The sequence below is a fragment of the Acromyrmex echinatior genome, chromosome 6 (genome assembly GCF_024713525.1).
Source record: "Acromyrmex echinatior isolate Ae372 chromosome 6, ASM2471352v2, whole genome shotgun sequence".
Taxonomy (NCBI): Eukaryota; Metazoa; Arthropoda; class Insecta; order Hymenoptera; family Formicidae; genus Acromyrmex; species Acromyrmex echinatior.
Window position 1 is genome coordinate 13083953 of NC_141857.1, and position 23947 is coordinate 13107899.

Genomic DNA, 23947 nt, shown 5'->3' on the forward strand with positions numbered 1-23947 from the left:
GGGTTCCTCCGAGTCGCGGGGGGAATTCTACGCAAGGCAATTAAGAAGGCCAAGGCACAAGCATAGGAATTAATCACCTCCCTGGACAAGAATTCTTGGGGGCATCCATATAGGATCGTTCTGTACAAAATGCGACTCTGGACGCTCCCGATCACAGAGTGCATGGACTCCCAGTTGTTGGAAACAATGATGGAGACCCTCTTTCCCCCACAGGGAGGAGGAGATCGCCTCGTTCACTGGTCCGCCGACCGACTGGTGAGATGTAGGTCGCCAGGGAGGAGATGGCCCTGGCTTCCAAAAGACTGACGGGCCGCCTAAAAGCCAGGATCCACAGGAAGATTTGGGCATTGGTCTCCGAAGAGATAGGAGAGCCCTTGAGATAACTGCACAACAGTTGTCTCAAGCAGAGGCAGTTCCCCTTAGTTTGGAAGAGGGCGAGCCTGGTTTTTCTGCAAGGAGGACCGGGACCCAGAGTCTCCATCGGCCTATCGGCCAATTTGCTTGCTTAATGAGTCTGGTAAAATAATCAAGCGAATATTTGCCGACTGGATCATCGAGCCTGATCCGCAAGGAGCCGAATTTAAGTCCTGGCCAATACGAGTTCCGCGGAGGTTTCTCGACATTCGATACGATTCGTCAAATGAGAGCCTTTATGAGACCCATGGTGGATGAGAGAGGGGGGATAGTTGCAGTGTCATCACATAACTAACGCGTTCAACACCCTCCCCTGGGGACAGATAGTGGAGGCGCTGTAGTATCACCAGGTACCTCCCTATCTAATCTCTACGATCGTGGACTACTTCCGAGGAAAGACATTGGTTCGGTGACAAGAATTGGAGATATTATTTCTAAAGCGCCGAATATAGCCATCGATAGCTTGTCGCGCGGGGAGTGGAACTCCCCGCTCACCGCCGCGACCACTAAGCTCGAATGGCGCGGCGCGCCTGCTAAGCCATTCCCGCTCTTCGTGGGCCGCACGCCGTGCGCTCGGTGGGTTGTACCTTCGACAATAGTAGGTCGGTTGGCGTATTCGGCTATTTTTAAACGTTAACATCTCGTTAATTATTGCGAGCATTGCTGCAAAATAATAGAGGACTTTTCTACTCAGTTTAGTCCGCTCTATCTGCTTGAGACGAGTGAGGCCGTATATTCATGCCACCCATGGTTCGGTTGTGACCGGTTTACCGAATTAATTGTTTGAATCGATGGACAAATTAAATAACTGGCTGAATAACTATGCTGGTTCGTAATCACTTACTACTTCGACAGTCGCCACTCAATTTAACCTCCAACTGAGAAAGTTGCTTATAGAAATTGATTCTCTGGATGGATAATTAATCCTTGCCTCAGGTCTTCTTCTGGATCCCCCTTTGTTGAATTTGATGGATGGGATGTCAGCTCAGCACATATGCATAGATCTTGGTCACAATGATTTAATCCTATAATCTGAGCTTTGTAGGTTTGGAAGAGGTTTTCTTGCAAAGCATTTACTTTGATCACTTTTATACAAAAATAAAATTTATTGTCTTTATAACAAATTTTTTACATTCACTCTTTGCTCATTCACTTGCTCGCGTGAATATTTCTATTTTCGGTTTTGAAACGTCCTATAACGTTCTTTTGTTACTGCGTATTACCGTCTTTATGTAAAATGGCGTAAAATGATGCAACCTCTAATCTCTGAGGTGTAATCTCGAAAATCTTGAATTTCTTAATCTAGAACTTTAATCGCTTTTATCGTGTTTTATTTCGCGTTCTCGCATTATTGATCAATCGCTCAAATCAAAATTTAATCAAAACTCGCGTATTCGCGATTATTTCTATAAGTGCATCTATTTCTGCGCTGCTAACGCTTTTTGCATCTTCGCGACGCATAATCTTTATTTCGATAATCAATTCGAAGCGTTTTTTGCTGTTCTTCGAGCAACGTGTTAATACGATCCACCTCGGTCAAATGTCGTTGTTGATTAATTGTAATGGCGTCTTCTTCATCACCGTCGGTGGTGCCATACCAATATGGCAGGTCCTGGATACAAGAACTACTTTCCGGACAATTACTCACTCATTCCGTACTCATTGATTCTTAAAATGGAGATTACAAGCTTTGTTGCTGTTAATTTAAATATAAAATAAAAGATTTTGTTAGTTTTATCCTTCTTTACGAATTTGCACGCGTATCGATATATCGATCGATCGATGTCATTGCATAAAGCATAAAATATCCATTTCCGGCATCGAAATCATTACTAATTATTTGTATTCTGTCTATTTTCAATCATCTTTAATGAAAATAAATCTTCTGTTCTTTGTGTCTCTCGATATATTGATCTTGTTACAAGGGTTCCTAACCTGTCAAATGGATGTGTGCTGATGTTAACTAATTCTACAAAAATCCTAGAAAATCTTACTTAGAATCTATCGAGCTTGTTTCTTAATGTAATTTGTAATTGTTTCGCCCGTTTTCCTCGAATTCTTTTGTCCCGGCTAGTTACTTCTACTCGTCGACCAATCAAAATCGAATAATCAAAAAGGATGGATAAAAAACTAATGGCTGATTAAATTTTATTTCAAACACATTTTTTAGCTGTAAATAGCCTCATTCTATATATAAAACACTGATTATCCTTTCGAATTTACCCAAAACGAAAAAACTCATTCTATCCTTTTTTATCTCGTGTCTATCTTTTTGAATCTTACAGAAAATTACCTTGCAGGTAGAAAAATTCCCCGTGAAAAAATTCCTCATAAAATGATATTCTGTAACTTTGATTGCTAAAATTGTATCCAGCAAATTATAATTACTTAAATGAATTGGAAACTAATTTCTAAATCGATTCCTATTTTTTTCTTACTTTCTGTTTATCTTTAATATGATACAATAAAAAACTTTTTTTTCAGGATAGAACAAACTCAAAATCTAATCAAACTTTTTTAAGTTGTCCGCTGCTATCGCAGAACTGAAAATTATTCACTAGATGAAATCTCTTCTTCTCATTTACTAAACTATTAACTTTCATTACTTTAAAATTTACACATACTACTTATTTATTTAAAATCTTTACTCTACTAAATTATTGATTCATATACTGGATAGTTTTCTTTAACTTCTTATTCTTTCAGGTTCCAACGCCCTCAATTTGATGGATCGATTCAAACGTACACATTCGAGGTAAATATAAAATTTTTTGTATTTATTTTTACTTTGTTATTCATCTCTTTTTTACTTTCAAGTTAATTCTACTCAAAATTTATAGGAAAATGAGCTTTACATAATATTATTATAACTTCTAATTCTAATTCTTTTTCTCTCTTTCTTTCAGATTCGTCTATCAACTTGGGTTCGCTTCTTTTTTAAGGATGGGTAAGCATTGTTGAGATTTGTAATATTTTATCATTTACTCACGTGTTATAAAAATACTTTCTTTCTTATCATTACAGACACTTTTAGTTTACAGGCTTAATTGCTCATTAAAACAAAAACATAATAATAAAATAAAATAAGTATCAAAATGAATTGTAAGTTACGATATTTCTATATGAACAAAAAATAAATATTACGTTAAATGAGATCATCATCGATGACTGAACTTTACATATTATATTTTCAACTTAACATTGCTTCAACGTTCGTTAATTTCTATAAAACTTTTCTAAAATTTAATTGCATAAAATATATTATATAAAAAACTTAATACTAGAACAATATTTTTGTACATTATTTTAAAACTTATTCTTTCTTATTATTTATATCTATTTGCTCGTTTCACGATGTTCTTCCTGTCCTTGTAGTTCTTCTTCTATCAGTCTCAGTTGACTTAGTTGATCCTTCCTTGCTGATTGGTTCGGCTGCTACCTAGTGGATGTCTTCGTTGACCGTCTGCTGGAATTTTGTAGGATATTTTATAATTGTTCTGCCGGGTTGAAATTTTATATGCGATCGCAAGATTAGGGTTAGGTTATTACATAGCCATGATTAAGTTAGGCTTAGGTTAAGCTTAGGTTAGGCTTCCCACAGGGGGTGGGATCATCTCTGATGCGATCCGGCATCCCCAGACGCATCTTGATATGATTCCACTACGGGTTTAGCGAACCCGCGGTGCCTGAGCTCTCGTAATCTCTTTCCTTGCACCACTGGGAGAGACCGAGCGTCCGAGATTGCACCCAACTTCTCGGACGATAAGGTGGGCCCTCTATAAAAGGTCCCCCTGTCTCGTGATAGTGGTACGCGGCCACGGGATGAATGGATGATGGATGAACCACTCAATAGCGGCCAAGTGAGGGGGAACTGGGATATATCCCAGCAAATGAGGGGCGACTTCAAATCTGCGCCTTTTGCATTGGGAGTGTCGTCGGTCCGGTGGTCTCTCTTCGCGCGCGGCGCGGTGTGTTGTGCGTGGACTATGACGGGATTATTGACACTCCTTCATCGATGTGGGTGAACTTCCCTCCTGTGGGAAGTTTTGCTGTGTTTTCTTCCCTACATCGATGTGGCGGCTATCAACTCGACGCCGTGAAGATCGAAGACGAACCGGGGAGTTGGTCGGCGTGCTCCTCGGCCGTACTATTACGCCGGCAACCAAGACATTATGATATGGACACCGGAAATGAAAATAACCGCCTGGGATTCGGAACCCAGGACCGGCTGACCGGGGATGTTGTCCCTGCCCCCGGCATGTCGTCATCATGCGATGGGCTGACTGCAGGGTTGCCCTGCAGTTGAATCTGCTACCGTCCGGATGGAATAAGTGGAAGGAATTTTGGGTGCGTAGGAACCCGCACCTTCTGGGTCGACTGAGCGGAAGGAGTCTGAGGTTGCCTCGCCATCTCCCGCAGAAGAGGAAAGAATTACGGTTGTTTCTGGACCGTAGGGAGGCCGACGCAGTTGCGGCTGCGGGCGCTTCGACCGAAGACTCGGGGGGCTTCCGAACCTGCCTCTGTACTGCGATCCAAGAGGAGACCGAGGATAGTGGACTTTAAGAAGTATCCCAAAGAGATGAGAATTAGAGTGGTGGCGGGGGAGATTGTTAACTTCCCTGTTGCTGATAGCGGGTCGGCTGGCACGTCGGCTCCCGGCGGCTTTGGCTCGATCAGAGATCCAGGCGTGGTGAATCTCACTTTGCCTGCATCCAGTGACGATAGTGGATCGTGCGGGCTCGCAGTGTGGTGGCGTCTTATTGGCGTCTACTCCGATGAAGGATGATGGGGAGTTCTCGTCCTCCTTCGAGCAGGTCCCGTATAAAGGAAAGAAGAGGGGACAAAAACCAAAAGGCAGTAATACTTCTCGCCCTCGTGCCATGACGAAGATATCATCGAAACGATTGGAGCTTGAGGACGACGAATGGGATTGAGGCAGGATTTTTTCAAGATTCCTAAGAGGGGGGCACAAGACCTGAAGAAGAGGAAAGGTCTGGTCGATTGCAGCCTGGATGACAGACTTTCATGGTCAGAAGATCGCTATCGAAGAGGTTACGGGTCTCTTTACGGGACGTCGCCGAAGTCGGTGGTGGCTGAGACGTTGCGGGTCCTGGACATTGCCGGTGAGGCTGAGAGGAGGACTCTCACAATAAACGGAGCTCTTGGCCGGCAGATAAAAGTTGGCGTCAATGTTGCTAAGATTGCGGTGCAGCGTCTTGTCTCGGACATTGACAAGAGATCGGGGCCTTCGGACGAGATTAGGGCCAATAATCTGGCCCTGGAGAGGGAGATTATAAGACTTCGCAGGGAGATGGACTTACTGCGTCGCGTGAGAGACTCCCTGAGGGATCAGGTTGAGTCCCTTAGGCGCACGGTGCAGATAATGAGGGATGGGGACCGCGGTAGAGATCTTACTCCTTCTTTGGACGAGATCATCCTTGTATGTGACTCCCCTATTTCGCGCCGCTCTCGGGGACGCTCTTTGCGACGTCGGGACCCTGTCGTGGACGAAGCGGGGCGGGAGACTGGATTTCCAAATAGGTCTCCGGTATATAGGTCTCTTGGTGAGACTCGCAAAAAGTTGGAGGATGTGCCTCCTCGACCCACCAAAGTTGACAGACGTATCATTCAGGACGTATCATTATGGTGGGCTCGTTGCGGATCGCTTCGGATGATTGTGGTGATTCGCGAGTGGACAAGGGGACTGTGCGCGGAGGAAGTGAGACTGTATCAACGGGCGCTCAGCGAGTGGAGCTTCCGTCGCCTTTGCCGACGTATCCCGTGGATGGCGAGGCATGGATGGAGGCAGACTCCAAGCGTGCACGTAAAAAAGCCAGGAAGAAGAAAAGAAAGAAAGCTGAGGTTCCCAGTGCGAAAGCTGGAAATAGGACTGAATTGGGTACCGTGCCTCCCCCCTTGAGTGGGGTTGGTAGTACGCGTCGGGATGTTACCAATAGTGGAGTATCTAAGACTGCCCGAGTTTCGTATGCCGCTGTCGTGGATGGCGTATCTGGGAGCCGAAAGGATGCGGATGTATCCTGCCCTACAGTACGGGGTCCGAAGGTAATGCCGAGCCACCCTGTCATGAGGGAGTCTCGTTTTCGAGCCCCAAAGACGGCGGCTGTACTCTTGAGATGTGCGGAGACGGGGGACAATTCCGGTCGTCATATGCGGATGTAGTGAGGTTGGCGAGAGGGAAGATTTCCCTGGAAGAACTGAATATCGCCAACACACGGATCCGGAAAGCGCAGGCGGGTGGCCTCCTCATCGAGATCCCCAGAGGCGAGGAGGCGGATGCCAAGGCAGAGGCGCTCGTGGATCGTCTCAAGGCGATGCTGGCGGAGAGTGAGGACAGGATAAGTGTGGTGCGCCCTGTTTATCGCGCGGAGGTCAGACTGATCGACGTGGATCAGTCTGTCTCTGCAGAGGAGGTGGTCAAGGCGGTAGCTACCATCGGGGAAGTCCCTGCCACAGACATTAGGACTGGTCCTTTTAGGCCAGGGCGTGGGGGTCTTAACATAGTGTGGGTGCAATGTCCCCTGGCGTGTGCCAATAGATTGATAAAGGCTGGACGCATTAGACTCGGTTGGTCCTCCGCTGGTATTGTGCCCCTAGCGAAGCGGAGACTTCAATGTTTCCGGTGTTTGGCGGTGGGACACACCAAGGTGAACTACCAGAATGGGGTGGATCGCTCCACCTGGTATTTTCAGTGTGGCGGGAACGATGGGCATAGGGCCGCCGGTTGCCGGCTGCCCCCGCATTGTCCAGTCAGTGCGGCCAGAGGACTCGCGGCGGGACATCGCGCTGGAGCGACGGAGTGCGTGCCCTTCAATGGTCGTGAACAAGTGCTAGCAAATGACTCAAACGTAAGCAATGTGGCGGGCACATCCACTGGGGTCGATCGGGGAACTTCGGTTCTTGCGGATGAGGTGTCGGTCATGGATACGGTCGATGGCTAGATTGGCTCAGATCAATATCAATCGATCGAGACCCTCGCAGGACCTAATTGCTAGGATCTGCGAGGAGTTTGATCTAGTTGCGGCGAATCGCGTTCCTGATGACGAACACTGGTTGGCCTCCACGGACACTCCTCCTTCGGCCGCTGTCACCTGTCAGTGGAGTCGTTCGAGGGTGCCGTGCTTTCCTCGATGGAGAGGTAAGCGGTTTGCAGCGGATTGGACTGGGGGGATCGTCGTATCATGCTACTTTCCTCCTAGTCTTAGTGACGGTGCATTTTTGCGAGACTTACGTGAGATGGAGGAGGAAGTGCGTGAAGTGCCTGGACGCCCGGTCATCCCGGTGTTGGGAGACTTTAATGCACGGTCGCCCTTCTGGGATTCTGGTCAACCTAACAGAAGGGGAAGACTCCTGGCGGACTGGTTGGGTCTTTTGGAAATGCAGATACTGAATGTACTGCGCGTGGAGTACCTTGCGTTGATCTCACACTGGCGTCGTCCTCTGCGGCCAGGAGGATCACCTCTTGGCGTGTCGGATCTGAGATAGAGTCCCTCTCGGATCACAAGTATATATTCATCGAAGTCAATGCCTCTCTGGCTGGGTCCATCATTGGAGGAACTACACTTAAGGCCTTTCCGAGATGGGCTGTCGGAAGAATCGATCCGGATCTTTTGGAAGCCGCGGCAGTCTTTTCGGCTTGGAGCGGTATTCCTGAGGATGCCACGCTTGAAGCTAAACGAATGGATCGGCTGCTCCAGGATATCTCGGACGTCTCCATGCCCAGGAGGGGGTGGTCGAGGAGACCCACCACTTACTGGTGGAAGACCATAGAGCGTCTTGGACTTAAGATCTCGGTTGTCAAGACCGAGGCTGTGGTCTTCTCGGCTGAAGGGACGCCGGTCGGAGCTACTATTAGGGTTGGGGGGGGCGGTGGTTTCGATTGGGTCCGCCATGAAATAATTGGGTTTAACTCTGGATTCGCGGTGGACCTTCCGGGACCATTTCCGCCTTCTCCTGCCCAAAGCCTGAGGCATGGCAATGGTTTTGGTGCGTCTTACCGCCAACATTGATGGCTCTGGTGAGCGACGGCAGCGTTTATACGCGATGGTGGTCATGTCGGTTGTCTTGTATGGCGCTCCGATCTGGACGTAGACTGTTGCCGGTGATCACGGGATCCTGAGAGATGCGTAGGCTGCAGGGATAGCTTGCCCTCAAGATCATCCGTGGATATCGTACAATTTGCCACGAGGCTGTCCTCTCGGGGATGGTTCCATTCGACATAGTTGCGGACCAATTAAGAAGGTCTTACCTTCAGCGGCAGGAAATTATAGCTCGGGACGGTAGTATTGCGCGTCGAGTGAGCTCAATACTGGTCGAGATGGAGCGTCGCCGCTCTGTTTCGAGGTGACGTGAACGACTGGTTGACCTGCCTCCGGGACGCCCTGGTGCGATTGTAAGGGACGCCTTCGCGGAGGACTTGGGGATCTGGATGGAGAGGGCGCATGGTGCCCTCACCTACCGCATCACTCAGGTTCTAACGGGACACGGGGTCTTTAAATCCTACTTATATAAGATTGGACGGCGGGAATCCCCGATCTGTCTATTCTGTCGAGTGGCGGTGGACACGGCGGCGCACACTCTTCTGTTCTGTCCGGTTTGGGCGGAGCGGAGGAGTGGGCTGCTGGAGATAGTGGGGATTGATAGAATCTTTCGGGCGGTGGTGAGAGCCATCATGCGTTCTCCCGAAGCATGGTCCGTTTTTGCGGACTTCTGCGAAGTGGTTATGCGGCGGAAGGAGGAGGATGAACGCGCTCGTGAGCGGAGATTCGACCCGCCAGGGGGTTCGCTGATCTCTTCTCCGTATATGCATAGCTCCGCTGAGGAGCCGTAGTGTTCTGCGCCGCTTGCATGTTGTGCAGGCGTCTGTATATCCGGGCGGCGAGGCACGGCCTAGTCTTGTTGAATAGAGGCCATGCCAGTACCCTCGTGGGGGCTCGGGGGGAGTCCATTGTCGATCTGACGTGGGCGACCCCCGCGGCTGCCGCCAGGATACGTGATTGGCACGTGGACGCCAGCTCCTTAGGAGAATTGTCGGATCATCGTCTGATCCACATGGAGCTGGTGTCCACCCCCACGGAGGTCGATAAGACGCCGCCTACATGAGAAGGAACGTCAATGGGCCCTGCGCAAGTTGGACCCCGGCGCCCTCGAGGTGAGCCTCCTCTCCTCCACGTGGCCGGAACCCAACCAGGCCCGCTTGGTGGAGGCCGAATGGCTCGGGGACGCCATGTCGCGCGCGTGCGACGCGTCGATGCCCCTCTGCCATCCTGTGGCGAGGAGGGCAGTCTACTGGTGGTCCGAGGAGATAGCTGAGCTACGACGGGCAGCCGTAGCTGCCCGACGGAGGTTCACCCGCCGCAGACGACGGGGCACCGACGAGGAGGTGGAAGTGGCCGCCGAGGCGCTCCGTGAAGCTAGGAGCGCCCTTAGAGCGGCCATTAGGAGGACGAAGGCCGACGCTTGGCGCGACCTCGTCTCCTCCCTTGACAGAGATCCGTGGGGGAGGCCCTATAAAATTGTGACGAAGCAATTTCGTCCGTGGGCCCCCCCCGATAACGGAAACCCTGGACGCTCAGTTCCTGGAGGATGTGGTGACCGCCCTCTTTCCCAAGGGAAAGGGAAATACTGGAGAGGGTCCGAATGGACGGAGGAGCTGGGCGTCACCCGGGAGGAGATGGTGATGGCCTTCGCCCGCCTCAAGGGGAGGCCGCGGGTGCCCGGACCCTCTGGTGTACACGGAAGGATCTGGCTCGCCGCGGCTACCATAGTGGGCAGCCGTCTGGCGCGGCTCTTCACGAGCTGTCTCAGAGACGGCATATTTCCCAGGCCGTGGAAAAGGGCCAGGCTTGTCCTCCTCCGTAAAGAGGACAAGCCAGCGGAGAGTCCCTCCGCTTATAGGCCGTTATGCCTGTTGGACGATACGGGGAAATTGCTAGAGCGAGTCATCGCTGCCCGCATCGTCCGGCACCTGTCCCGGGATGGTCCCAATCTATCTCGCGGTCAGTATGGCTTCCGGGAGGGTCTATCGACTATCGACGCCGTCAGGCAAGTCAGGGCCCTCACGGAGCAGATAACCGCGGGAGGGGAGGTGGCGTTGGCGGTATCCCTTGACATCGCCAACGCCTTTAATAGCATCCCATGGGGCCGGGTAATGGGGGCGATGAGAGGACATCACCTCTTGCCCCCCTATCTAGTCGCTATTATAGAGGACTATTTCCGGAACAGGCAGCTGGAGTTCCATAACAAAACGGGACTCCAGCAGCGGAGGGACGTGTCGTGCGGCGTTCCACAGGGGTCCGTGTTGGGACCCCTACTCTGGAACGTCGCATACGACTACGTTCTCCGCGCGGCCCTACCCCCCGGCTGCCACGTCGTTTGTTACGCGGACAACACGTTGGTGGTGGTCGGGGCCACGACCTGGGAGAGAGCCGTCGGTACGGCAAACGTCGCAGTGGCGTGCGTGGTCGGCTCCATTAAGGAGTTGAGCCTGAGGGTGGCCCCCCGCTAAATCGGAAGCTCTTTTCTACCACGATGGAAAGAGCGGAGTGCCCCCTCAGGAACATATAGTGGTGGACGATGTCCGCGTCCCGGTGAGGCCAACGATCTGGGCCTCACCGTGGATGGTCGCTGGGGCTTCGTCGAACACTTCGACGAGCTAGCCCCGCGGTTGGGCCGCCGAGCAGACGCTCTGCTCGGCCTCATGCCCAACCTCCACGGTCCGAACGGGTCGGTCAGGCGAGCTTATATGCACGCCGTCCTGTCCGGGGCCCTTTACGGGGCCCCGGTACGGAGTGGGAAGGCCCTGGCCAGCCACCGAATAAAGCAGAAGTTGCACAGCGTGCAACGGCGGCTGGCCTTGCGCATCTGTAGGGCCTACAGGACGGTCTCGTACGCCGCCGCCATGGTCCTCGCGGGGATCCCCCCTGCCGAGTACGTGGCCGACGCTCTGGCGGAAACCTTCGCCGGAGTGAAGGCCATTCGGCTTCGGGGGAGGATCGTTACCCCGAGGACCACTGACCGACTGAGAAGGAACGCCCGTCGGCAGGTCTTCGAAGAGTGGCGCTCCACTCTCGAAAACGACCCGCCCACAACGGGCGCTCGGACCGTGGAGGCCATCCTCCCCTGCCTCGAGGAATGGGTAGGCAGGGGATGGGGCGGACTTGTTCCACGCGACGCAGGTGCTCACCGGACACGGATGTTTCGGGGAGTACCTGTGTCGCATAGGTAAGGAGCCGACCACTTGTTGTCACCACTGCGACAGGGACCGGGACACCGCGCAGCATACGCTGGAGACCTGCCCGGCTTGGGCGGGCGAGCGCTGTGTCCTGGTCCGTGAGATAGGGGAGGATCTCTCCCTGCCGGCTGTCGTGAAGGAGATAGTCGGCAGGGAGAGTGCTTGGAGGGCCTTCTCCTCCTTCTGCGATCGGGTGATGTCGCAGAAGGAGGAGGCTGAGAGGCAGAGGGCACCGGGAGGTCGGGGCCTTCTCCCGCCCCCGCCGCCTCCGGGTGGCGGGGCTGACGGGGGGGAAGGAGATGCGAGGGGTGATGGCGTTGGGGGTCAACGCGGGCGCCGGCTCCAGCCGGATCGCTCGCGCCCCGGGTCACCCCTCGCGCGTACCCGCCGCCGGGACCGCCCCACGGGGCGAGAACGACGGCGACCTCCTTCCCCCATAGATGAGAGGAGTGAAGAGGAGGACGGTGGGTGGTGTACGGGAGTGTCGGGGTCAGTGAACCCTCCACCTCCGCCGCCACCATCATCAGCGACGGCCCCGCGTCTCGGATGCGGGGCGCAGTGAAGCGGCGGCGGATAGCCGACCCTAGGGTTGATCCGCCGCCGGAAACAGGGTGACCCTCCGCGCGCGCGGGGTGCAGTGGCTCATGATCCTCCGGCCGCGTCGAATGCGCGACCGGGCCGGCAGCCCTGCGCCGCCGCGCGCGGGGGGTGCGCCGCGAGACTTCCTCTCGCGGCGCCGAAGCATGAGGGGCGCCGAACTTCTGATTGGCGCCCCTCGGGGGGCTGGGGATCGCGGCAGGGGCCGTGATCCCCAACTCCCGCCCCCCAACACCAACCGGGGCGGCGGGCGCAGGGGGTGGTGTCCCCCCAGCGCCCGAATAAAGTCGAAGGTTCCAAGCACCGCCCGGGGTCACGTCGTCTCTCAGACGACGCCATAAAAATCCCCGGGCGGGAATAGAAGTCGGCAATAAGCCGACTGGCCTGAGGGACTCCCAGAAGTATGCTGCACGCGTTCCTGGGAATCCCTCATGCAAGGCCAGGTAAGGACACTCGGAGGGGTTTTAGTGGGTGCAAGCCCCACATAACCCCGGGCTCTCCCCCGAGGCTCGGGGTATGCGTCAGTCATTTCCCCTCCGTTATCAAAAAAAAAAAAAAAAAAAAAAAAAGGTGACCGCGGGTGGGGAGGTGGCGTTGGCGGTATCCCTTGACATCGCCAACGCCTTCAACAGCGTCCCGTGGGGCCAGGTAGTTTGGGGCTATGAGGGAACATTATCTCTTGCCCCCCTACTTGATCGCCATTGTTGAGGATTATTTCCGGGACAGGCAGCTGGAGTTCCACGATAAAATGGGACTCCAGCAGTGGAGGGACGTGTCGTGCGGCGTTCCACAGGGGTCCGTGTTGGGACCCCTACTCTGGAACGTCGCATACGACTACGTTCTCCGCGCGGCCCTACCCCCCGGCTGCCACGTCGTCTGTTACGCGGACGACGCTAGTGGTGGCCGGGGGCACGACCTGGGAGAGAGCCGTGGGAACGGTGACCATCGCAGTGGCGTGTGTGGTCAGCTCCATTAAGGAGTTGAGCCTGAGGGTGGCCTCCGCAAAAACGGAGGCTTCGTTCTTCCACGATGGGAAGAGCGGGGTGCCCCCTCAGGCACATATCGTGGTGGACGACGTCCGCGTCCCGGTGGTGCCCACTATCAGGTATCTGGGCCTCATCTTGGATGGTCGCTGGGGTTTCGTCGAGCACTTTGACGGACTAGCCCCGCGATTGAGTCGCCGAGCAGACGCTCTGCTCGGCCTCATGCCCAACCTTCGCGATCCGAACGAGTCGGTCAGGCGTGCGTACATGTACGCCGGGCCTTTTACGGGGCCCCGGTATGGAGTGAGAGGGCCCTGGCCAACCGCCGTATACAGGAGAGGTTGCACAGCGTGCAACGGCGGTTGGCCCTTAGGATCTGCAGGGCCTATAGGACGGTGTCGTACACCGCTATGGTCCTCGCGGGGATTCCTCCGGCCGAGTACGTGGCCGACGCCCTGGCGGAGACTTACGCCAGGGTGAAGGCCATTCGGCTTCGGGGGATCGCAACCCCGTGGACCGTAGACCGACTGAGAGGGAACGCCCGTCGGCGGGTCTTTGGAGAGTGGCGCGTCACTCTCGAGAATAACCCGCCGACAACAGGCGTCCGGACCGTGGAGGCCATCCTCCCCTCGAGGAATGGGTAAGCAGGGGATGGGGCGGACTGTCGTTTCACGCGACGCAGGTGCTCACCGGACACAGATGTTTCGGGGAGTACCTGTGTCGAATTGGAATAAGGAGCCGACCGCACGCTGTCACCACTGCGACGGGGACCGGGACACCGCGCAGCATACGCTCGAAGCCTGCCCGGCATGGGCGGCCGAGCGCGGTGTCTTGGTCCAGGAGATTGGGGGGGATCTCTCCCGGCTGTCGTCAGAGAGGTAGTCGGCGGGGAGAGGGCATGGGAAGCGTTCTCCTCCTTCTGCGAACGGGTCATGTCGCAGAAGGAGGATGCAGAAAGATAGAGAGAGCGGCCCCTGGGTGGCCGAGGCCCTCCTCCGCCGCCTCCGGGCAGCGGGGCTGATAGAGGGGGGGGGAGATGGGCGAGATGATGGTGTTGGGGGACAACGCGGGCGCTGGCTTCAGCCGGGTCGCTCGCGCCCCGGGCCACTCGCATATACTCGCCGGGACCGCTCCACGGGGCGAGAACGGCGACGACCTGCTCCTCCCATACCTGAGGTAACAGAGGAGGATGACGACGGGGGTGCACGTGGGGTAGGCGGGGCCAGCGGTCCCTCTTTCTCCGCCCCCGTCGTCAACGACGGCCCTGCGTCTCGGACGCTGTGAAGCGGCGGCGGATTGCTGACCCTAGGGTCGCACCGCCGCCGGATATCTGATAACCTCCATGCGCGCGGGGTGTAGTGGCTCATTATCTCCCGGCCGCGTCGAATGCGCGCCCGGGTTGGTAGCCCTGCACCGCCGCGCGCGGGGGGTGCGCCGCGAGAGTGTCTCTTGCAGCGCCAAGGCATGAGGGGCGCCAAAACTTTCAAGTCCCCCTCCTGGCGGGGGCCAGGATCTCCAACTTCCGCCCTCCAACAACAAACGGAGCGGCGGGCGCGGGGGTGGTGTCCCCCCAGCGCCCGAAGTGGGCAGTCAGTGCCACGCCCGGGGTCGTCTTTAACGAAATCTTGGGCGGGATAGAATGTCGGCAAATCAGCCGACTGACCAGAGGGGCTCCCAGAAGTATGCTGTACGCGTTCCTGGGAGCCCCTTAACCATGGCCTGGTAAGGACACCCGGAGGGGTTTTAGTGGGTGCATGCCCCACATAACCCCGGGCTCTCCCCCGAGGCCCGGGGTATGCGTCAGGCATTTCCCCTCCGTTATAAAAAAAAAAAGAGTATATCAGATTGCCCATTAAATGTAGCGTTCCTCAGGTTCGGTTCTGGGTCCTTTGGAACATAAGACACGACACCCTTCTCGTGGTTAGGAGTCCTTCCATGCGCGATGTTTTGATAAGGCTAAGCTGGAGGCTATTACTGTTAGAGCAATAGAGAGGCTGGGCTTTAGAATCTCGCTAGATAAGACCGATGCAATAGTCTTCGCGTGGGAGTGCCGCGCGAATCTACGGATTGGAGAGGTGGAGATTCAAGTTGGAATTACATTAAAATACTTGAGCCTAACACTGGATTCAAAGTGGTTATTCAGGGAACACTTTAGACATTTATTCTCCAAAGCCTCGACTATGACTCTGGCGTTGGACAGGATCACTGCTAACATAGGAGGCCCGGGTGAATGTAGGCGTAGAGTATATGCAAGTCGTCTTGTCGGTGATATTATATGGTGCCCTGCTTTGGACGCAGACGGTAACGGCTGATCGATTAATTTAATAGAAATACATTCAGAATGCAGAGGCAACTTAGGATGATTAGAGGTTATAGGACAATATCGCATAAAGTGTCTCTAATACTCGCGCGTTCGATCCTGTTTGACCTATTAGTCGATCGCCTAAGGCGATTTTATTTGAAGCGCCGCGCCATCATCGAGCGAGATGGTTTCGTCTCTCCTTAAGCAATGGATCAAATACGCGAAGAGGAGACCAATAGGTCTATAGCCAGGTGGAAGAGGCGATTGGAAGAACTCCCCCGAGATGCGCCTGGGGCCGCGATTCGGGTGACATTAGGCTGGATCGATGGATGGCGAGAGCCCACAGTGGCCTTACATACAGGACAAATGATTACTGGTCATGGTTGTTTTGAGGTGTATTTGTATCAGATTGAGAAGTCGATCTGTAAACATTGTAGTGTGGTGAGGGAAAACGTGTTTTATACCCTCCTTCATTGGCCCTCCGGGGCAGAGAGAGAGAATTTTTTCTGGCTCCTAATTTGGATTTAGATCTGGACCGAGAGTATAATAGAATAATTGGGGCCATTGTGGGCTTCGTCGAAGCGGAGGATGGCTTTCGCAAGTTATTGCAAGGTCGTGATGAGGCGGAAGGAAGAGACGGAAAAGGAGCATGAGTCCGCCTGTGCCGCATGTGTCCGTCTATGCCGCCTCCTTTCCCCCTCCTTGGAATCTCCTTGTAGAAGATCCAGTTTGTATATACTATATATATATATATGCGTTTTTTGAATTAAATTAGTTTCTTTAGCTTAGTATTGGAAGTTCCCGTACAGGCTGTGAGAGCCATTCCGTTGGCATTAGGGATGCTCCGACGTAATATTTGTCGATAGTTCCGGGTTACTCTCGCACATGCCTGGTATTGCTTGAACAAGGGGGAGTTTTTTAGTCGGTAGGCAGCCATCCCGGTTTCTTTCGAGATCACGGGATAGTTGAATCTGGTACACCCAGTGGTATTAGTCGCTGGGCGTCTTCCCTCCCCGATGGATGTCTCTTTGAGTCCTCCTCGGGTGGGCGGTGCGAAGATTTGTTTCCTCCTACGCAAAAAAAAAAAAATTATTCTTATGTGTAACCTTGTTGTTGGTGCGGGGACTCATCTCGGCCGTTCCCAGTCCCGTTTTTTGGGTCTGGATGTCGGCTTGGTGTACAACTTGTGCCTCGTACGCGGCTCTTCATTAGATAGAAAGGGTTGTATACATTCCACATGAGATCTAGTTCATTCTAGGTGCATATGGGCATTTGAATATGATTCGAATACGGGTTTGACACCCGCAGAATCCCCATAACACCTGCATTGCACACAATACCCTCAAGTCCTGGCTCCTTGCTTTCCAAGGAAATTCTGAGATTCTCTCATAGCAGAGGCCGGGCGCCCAGAACTGCACCTAAATTCCTGGGCGACGACTTACTATAAAAACCTCCTTATCCTCCATACGATGGGGGATAGGTGGTGCGTGGTTGGGGAACAGACGACTGAATGAGTGAATCAGCCAATCAGTGGCCATGTCGGAATCTCCCCCGCATGCATATATGTACAGGGTCCGGCAAAATGATCTCCCACATTTTAATCTTTAATAAAAACGCCATTGTAAATGCTATTTAGATTTTATTTTTATTAACTGAAAATTTATGCTATGCCATTTGTTTTTATTGAGTTTTGAAAATTACAGAGTCCAAGTGGCGACCATTTTTTTCGATACACATTCGAAGCTGATTTCTAAAAGTTTCCATCACTCGAGCAATAATTTGAGGCGATTTTCCTGTAATTTCTTGGCGTATTGCTGCTTTCAATTCGTCAATGGTTCGGGGGTGGTGTTGAAAAACCTTCGCTTTCAGATAGCCCCAAAGGAAAAAGTCGCATGGGGCAAGATCGGGTGAACGCGCAGGCCACCCAACGTCTCCACGAGATTACGCGTCCTGGAAACATTTCCCTTAAAATGTCCATTGTCCTTCTTGCCGTATGAGTCGTAGCTCCATTCTGTTGAAACCACACATCCGAATGTTCAAGTTCTCTAAGTTTTGGTCACCGGATCTTGCACCATGCGACTTTTTCCTTTGGAGCTACCTGAAAGCGAAAGTTTTTCAACACCATCCCCGAACCATTGACGAATGAAAGCAGCAATACGCCAAGAAATTACAGGAATATCGCCTCAAATTATTGCTCGAGTAATGGAAATTTTTAAAAATCAGCTTCGAATATGTATCGAAAAAAATGGTCGCCACTTGGACTCTGTAATTTTCAAAACTCAATAAAAACAAATGGCATAGCATAAATTTTCAGTTAATAAAAATAAAATCTAAATAGCATTTACAATGGCGTTTTTATTAAAGATTAAAATGTGGGAGATCATTTTGTCGGACCCTGTATATGCAGTACCGACAAAAATTTTATCATCTTTTGGTTTTTTAAACATAATTTTTTTTAAACTGTACAGATCTCTATCAAATTGTAATATGTTTTAATAATAGATATAGTTTACTAAATAACTTTTCATCAAATAATAAAAACAATAACTTTTGAAAAATTAATTTTATTTAAAATCTCTAAAATGTGTCAAATTTCATAATAAATTTTTAATTACCATAACGAAAATAAATGTCTTCAAAACGAACAAAAAATTCATAATTTAGATTGTACAACTCTAATATTTTGTAGCAAAACCCTTGGCATCGATTACAGCTTGGTAGCATCTGGGCACGGAATCGATAAATGCGTCAATTGTCGATTGAGAGATCTTCTTCCACTCTTCCTCGAATTACCGTATTTGTAGCTCGTTTACTGACTAAACGTCTCTGGAGTTCATCTCACAATGGTTCGATGATATTTAGATCGGGCGATTGATTTGGCCACTCTAGAAAAGTTATTCGATGCTGCCGAAATCATTTCCGCACTTTAGCCGCGCGATGCTTTGGATCATTGTCTTGCTGATATATAAAGCTACGACTAATGAAACGCTTTGCGTATGGAAGCATCACATTCTCGAAGATATCTATGTATACTTTTTGATCCATTTTGTCATCGATCTTATGAAGGGGACCTATTCCCTTTGCAGAGAAAGCACCCCACACCAAGACCGAACCACCTCTGTGTTTCATTGTCAGAAGTTCGTACTTAGGATCAAAGCGCTTGTCTTTAAGACGACGAATCCATGTTATTCCGTCAGTACCAAATAACAAAAATTTACTTTTGTCGCTCCAGACGACAGAGAACCACTGCTGAGGTGTCCAATTAAGATGAGCTTTCGCTCATTCCACTCGCACCTTCCGGTTTTTGGTGGAAATAAATGGCTTCTTTACGGGTCGTTGTCCATGTAGTCCTGTGACCTGCAGACGATAACATATGGTCCGTATTGTTGGACCAGTCTCACCAGAAATTAATATTTCTTTGGCAATATCTGATGCCGTGAAACGTGGATTGTTGCGAGATATGCGGAGGATGTTGCGATCAATGACACAAGAAGTACAACGCGGTCGCCCGGTTTTCTTCTTCTTGACATAATCTCCCTGGGCCTTCCAACGCTTCAGCAATTTGATTACCGTCGATTTAGAAATGTCAAACTGTTGTGCGAGCTCTTGGTGCGTTCGTCCTTGTTTGCGGCCTTCTATGATAGCATTCTGCTGTCGTTCGTCTATATCTCGAGCACCATGAGTTTTTGCCATAATGTGAAACACTAAATTTACTGCCAAAATTAGGATAAGATCGTAAGAACAATGGCTGTGACATGAAAAACAAAGATAGCACAAAAGTGCGATTTTGCCAAAATCAATAAAAAATTTAAAAATCATGGCGTAACATTGTCAAATTTCATTACAAAGTGCATCTACCATCAGGTATCTACTGTAAAATTTTGAGCGTATTTGATACTCTTTGACGAAAGTTATACTCAAGAAACCTAAAAAGTGATATAATTTTTGCCGGTACTGTATGTATATATGTTGGTAGTGATAAATGTTGGCTATATGTTTTTTATGTGTGGTGTTGGTGGTAGTATATTTTTATATGCCCTGTTTAGCCTTTCCGAACGGAGATTCGGCTACCCGTACTGTCTCACTTGAGGTCAGTGATGCGAATTCCGGGCCGCTTGCAGCACGCGGTCAGCGCCACCGTTCGGCGGCCTGGCGCAACCGGTAGCAACACAAGCATGAGCCCGTGTCCGTGTGACTTCGTTAGTTAGAAGCGTGCCGACTATTATCGCTCTGTCCTTTATGCACTACGTTCTTATTGCTTGCCTTGTCGGCGCACTGAGAACGAGAGAGAACATTGTTTCACTCAAGCGAGCGTCGAGCAACCGAAATATGCTTTCTCGGCCTCTCGGCTCTCGACGTCAGGCGTGTATCAGAAGACATGGAGGCATGGGAACATTCTAAATAACATAAGTTTTAATAAATTGTAATAAATTGTAATATACCCCTCCCAGAATATTATAAATCGTGTCAAAACGCGACAGGAGATTAATTGTTTATGATTTTCCATTCTTATTATATACTACGATCATAAATTCGATCCGCAAGAAATTGGCGTGGTCGAGCGCGTAAGGTGTGAGATCGAAATAAGTACTATAATTAGTAGTAAACATATGTATTAGATCAAGTATATTTTCATATAATTTTTGAAATTATTGCTCGTATGTGTAATTTTGAAGCAATAGTTGTAGGAAAAACCCGATTCCGCTTTTCAATAGGCAAATAAAAAAAAAAAAAAAAAATTATTTTAAAATTACACAATGTAGGCTTTCAATTATACACTACAAAATTATATTGGTATCACCTTTATTTATATTATTAATAATCTCATTTTCAAAATTTTGTTCATTAACAGAATTTTAAATGCGGATGTGATAGTTAGAAAGAAACATTTTATACAAAATATTGATCGACGCAAAGCGTATTTGTCATAAACGCTAATTTCGAATAAATTTTATTCACGTTATAATAATGAGATAAAATATTTTTCACGCTCAATTACAATTATATTTTCGAAGAGCTTGACGCTCAGGTTATTGTTATAAATTTTTTTAGTCCATAAAATCATGTCAAATACTCCAGATGTCAATTGTTGTTTTTTTGTCACAACAATTAGTCGAACTTATTGAAACACATAATTTCCAGATTCTATTAAATGTGAAATTTATTGATAATATTAATAGCGCTTCAATTGAAAAAATTAATATAACTGAGATATGTATATATACACACACACATATATATATATATATATATATATATATATATATATATATAAATTATAATACCTGTGTTAACAATAAGTTCAGTTGTGGAATCCAAGATTTGGAAAACTATATTGAACTGCTCAAGAGTCGAAAACAAAATATCTAACTCTAATCATGAAAGACGATTTATATACAATTTTGTTTATTTATGAAGATTATTTCTGACGTTAGTCTCTTTTGAAAGAATGATTCTATATTTGAATATTATCCCAATTAAATTTATGACAATATTCAAATTGATGTTGTGAGACCACATTGTGAGCGCTATTTAATTTTTTAATGTTAGTTTTATGTTTATTTATTCCAGCTTTAACTTTCCTTTTAATTTGGTCCACGTAAGAGAGATGTTTTTTTTATATGAATCTTTCATCGATTAAATCGAATACCATACATGTCGAATCATTATTTTTCCTACAATTTTTGATTTTAAGGTACACGAATAATTGCACTTGTTATATATAAATATAACAAGAAAATATATTGACCTTATACAGATGATTAATTAAACTACTTGTGTCACGAAAATATATTAAGAGGAAAAAAGAAAAAAAGGGATTTTCGCGTGAGACTACCAGAGTACTATCCGCGCATTTTATTTACTCAGCCACATCGATTAAATGAGTTTGACATTTACTAGTGCAATATAGAATCCATACGATGAACGCTCTCGTGTTTTCGTATTCTTAAGAATATCGAGTTTTCGATGCAACGTGCGATATTATTATCAAAATAATCACTCTCCTTCTCTACTTTCCTATATATTTTAAACATTAATCGGTATAAAGTGAGATGTATTAGATATTATTATAGTGCATACTTCTACGAATTACGCAACATTCAAATTTGTCAGTGTGAAAGTATCCACTCTCGGCCAATATGTACGTCTTTTAATTTAAGATGTTATGTTAAGTATGTTATAATGAAATTAATTGTAACACTTTTAATTATACCATAACTTATAAAGTAAATTATTTAAAAAATATTGTAGTGTCATCTTATTTATTTTAAATAACGTACATATTGTTGCTCAACGGAAACCGCGACTTTTAAAGAAATCTTAATGTTGCTGTGTGTGTCGACTTTAGACAAGGCGTTTCGCTCATTGGGTTCATAAGCGTCATATCCACACGGACAATATTTTTGAGCTCTTCAGTCTTGTGTCCGGGAATTTTAATACGCTGATTTTTTCCTTCCCAATGAGTAAGATGTCTAAAATCGACGCAAGATCAACTTTATATCTCTCAAAGTTCTTTATGAAATATCTTGAAGATGTTTCTTAAAGAACTTTTAAAGAAATCTTAACGTTGCTGTGTGTGTCGACTTTAGACGTTTCGCTCATTGGGTTCATAAGCGTCATATCCACACGGACAATATTTTTATTATATATTTAATAAGCTTTTAAATATTATGTTCTTATGGATATTTAGGGAAGTTTACAAAGATTTAAATTTTACATTTAATATTTTTAATCTATTCTCGAGGGACCAGCAATATCATTTGTATCAGTAACACGTAATCCTAAAGTACTGCGTTTTTTTTAGCAACACTACTGTATAATATGTTCGTCGACATACGAGACAAATGTTTTTCTTCGATAGTCATACTTAAAGAAGTTTCTCCTCTCGCTTTTAATGCTGATTTCACAATGCAAGCGGCATTAACAGAAACTGACGACAATTTGTTGCGTTTTTTTGTTTTCAAATCAGTTAAAAAGGAAAACATTCTCTCCGCGTCGGCATTTGAATTTGGAAGAGATCGTACAGCATTTAAAAGTTTTGTTAAGTTTGGATATTTATCGATATCCTTTGGATGTTGAGATTGCAAAATTTGTTTCCACATATCATCGAATCTTAATTTAGCGAGACTGATTTTCTTCTGCAATGCAAAATCTAATGGCAATGCAAACCATTCCTTTCTTAAAGCGTCTTCATCGAAACCACCGATAGTTTGAGCTACGAATAAAACATTGCTGAATGATGTTTCTCTATCAGTATCTTGTAAACATACTGAAGACCCAAAAACATTTAATTTTGATAAAAAAATATCGTTTACAGGCAATCTTTTACGAATTTCCTCAGCAGCAGTCACATAAAACATCAAGCAGTTGCTTCGAACTATTGTAACTACGTTTTCGTGTCCTTGCATCATTAATTCGTTAAGATATTCCTGACATTCTGATCCTAAGTTAATTTCGTTAAGATTTCTTTGATTTTCTTTTAAAGAAAACAGTGTATGTACATAAAAACATTGTATATGCTCATTTTTTAAAAAATTTTGGCATATTTTATAAATAATGTTAAATATTTTGGTTGCAATTCATGAATTCGTGTTTCTAATGACTGAAAATGTGCATTAAATTTGTTAAACAAATCTAAAATATACTGTAAGAAAAGAAAATAAGCTTTTGTCTCTATATTATCCATTATAGACAATAAATCTTTGGCAGGACCTGCTTTTTCGCTTACAACTATTTCATAAAGGAAGTATCTTATTGTATCCCAATATTCTAGAAGTCTTTCAACACAAAAATAGCGAGAAAGCCAGCGTGTATCACATAATTTTAATATTTTAAGACTTTTTTCTTGAAAGCATTCACAAAATTCAGTGAATACAGCTGATCGTTTTGGACTACTGTTAATATATCTAGCAATCTTTTTAATAAATTCCTCGCAAAAATCGGGTATTTTATTGCACGCAGCATTCGCTATTAACGCGGAGGAATGGCAAGGGCACGAGAATGTTAGTAAACGTGGACATACTTGTTCCAATTTTTTTTTAAACGATAAATGTTTCCCTGTCATGACAGACGCATTATCGCATGACAAGGCAACAATATTTGTAAATGGTATCTGTAATGTCCACATTTCATTTCTAAATGCTTCATACAACTTTTCTGCACTGCAATCTCTAGCATCAATATCAATTAATTTGACTAATTGCGTTCGATTATCTAATATTTTTGGCTCAATGTATCGAACAAGAAAAGTCATCCATTTGTCATTGCAAATATCAGATGTTTCATCGATAAATATTGTAAATTTTGTGTTCTGAATGTTGTTCACAACACGTTCCGTTTCAATTGGACTCAAAACGTTTGTAATAATATTTGTACATTTTTTACGACTCATTTTCATGC

General features: G+C 47.8%; 1 long non-coding RNA gene across 1 annotated transcript in view; it reads right to left on the minus strand.

Annotated features, from left to right (window-relative positions):
• Positions 1–484: 484 nt before the first annotated feature.
• Positions 485–23947, minus strand: part of LOC147909486 (uncharacterized) — an 81165-nt gene continuing 57702 nt past the window's right edge. Inside the window, exons 2-3 of the long non-coding RNA XR_015545458.1 lie at positions 16355–16617; positions 485–3880 (exon numbers count right to left, since the gene is read on the minus strand). This is a non-coding gene — a long non-coding RNA (uncharacterized LOC147909486). The remainder of the gene's footprint in view (positions 3881–16354; positions 16618–23947) is intronic.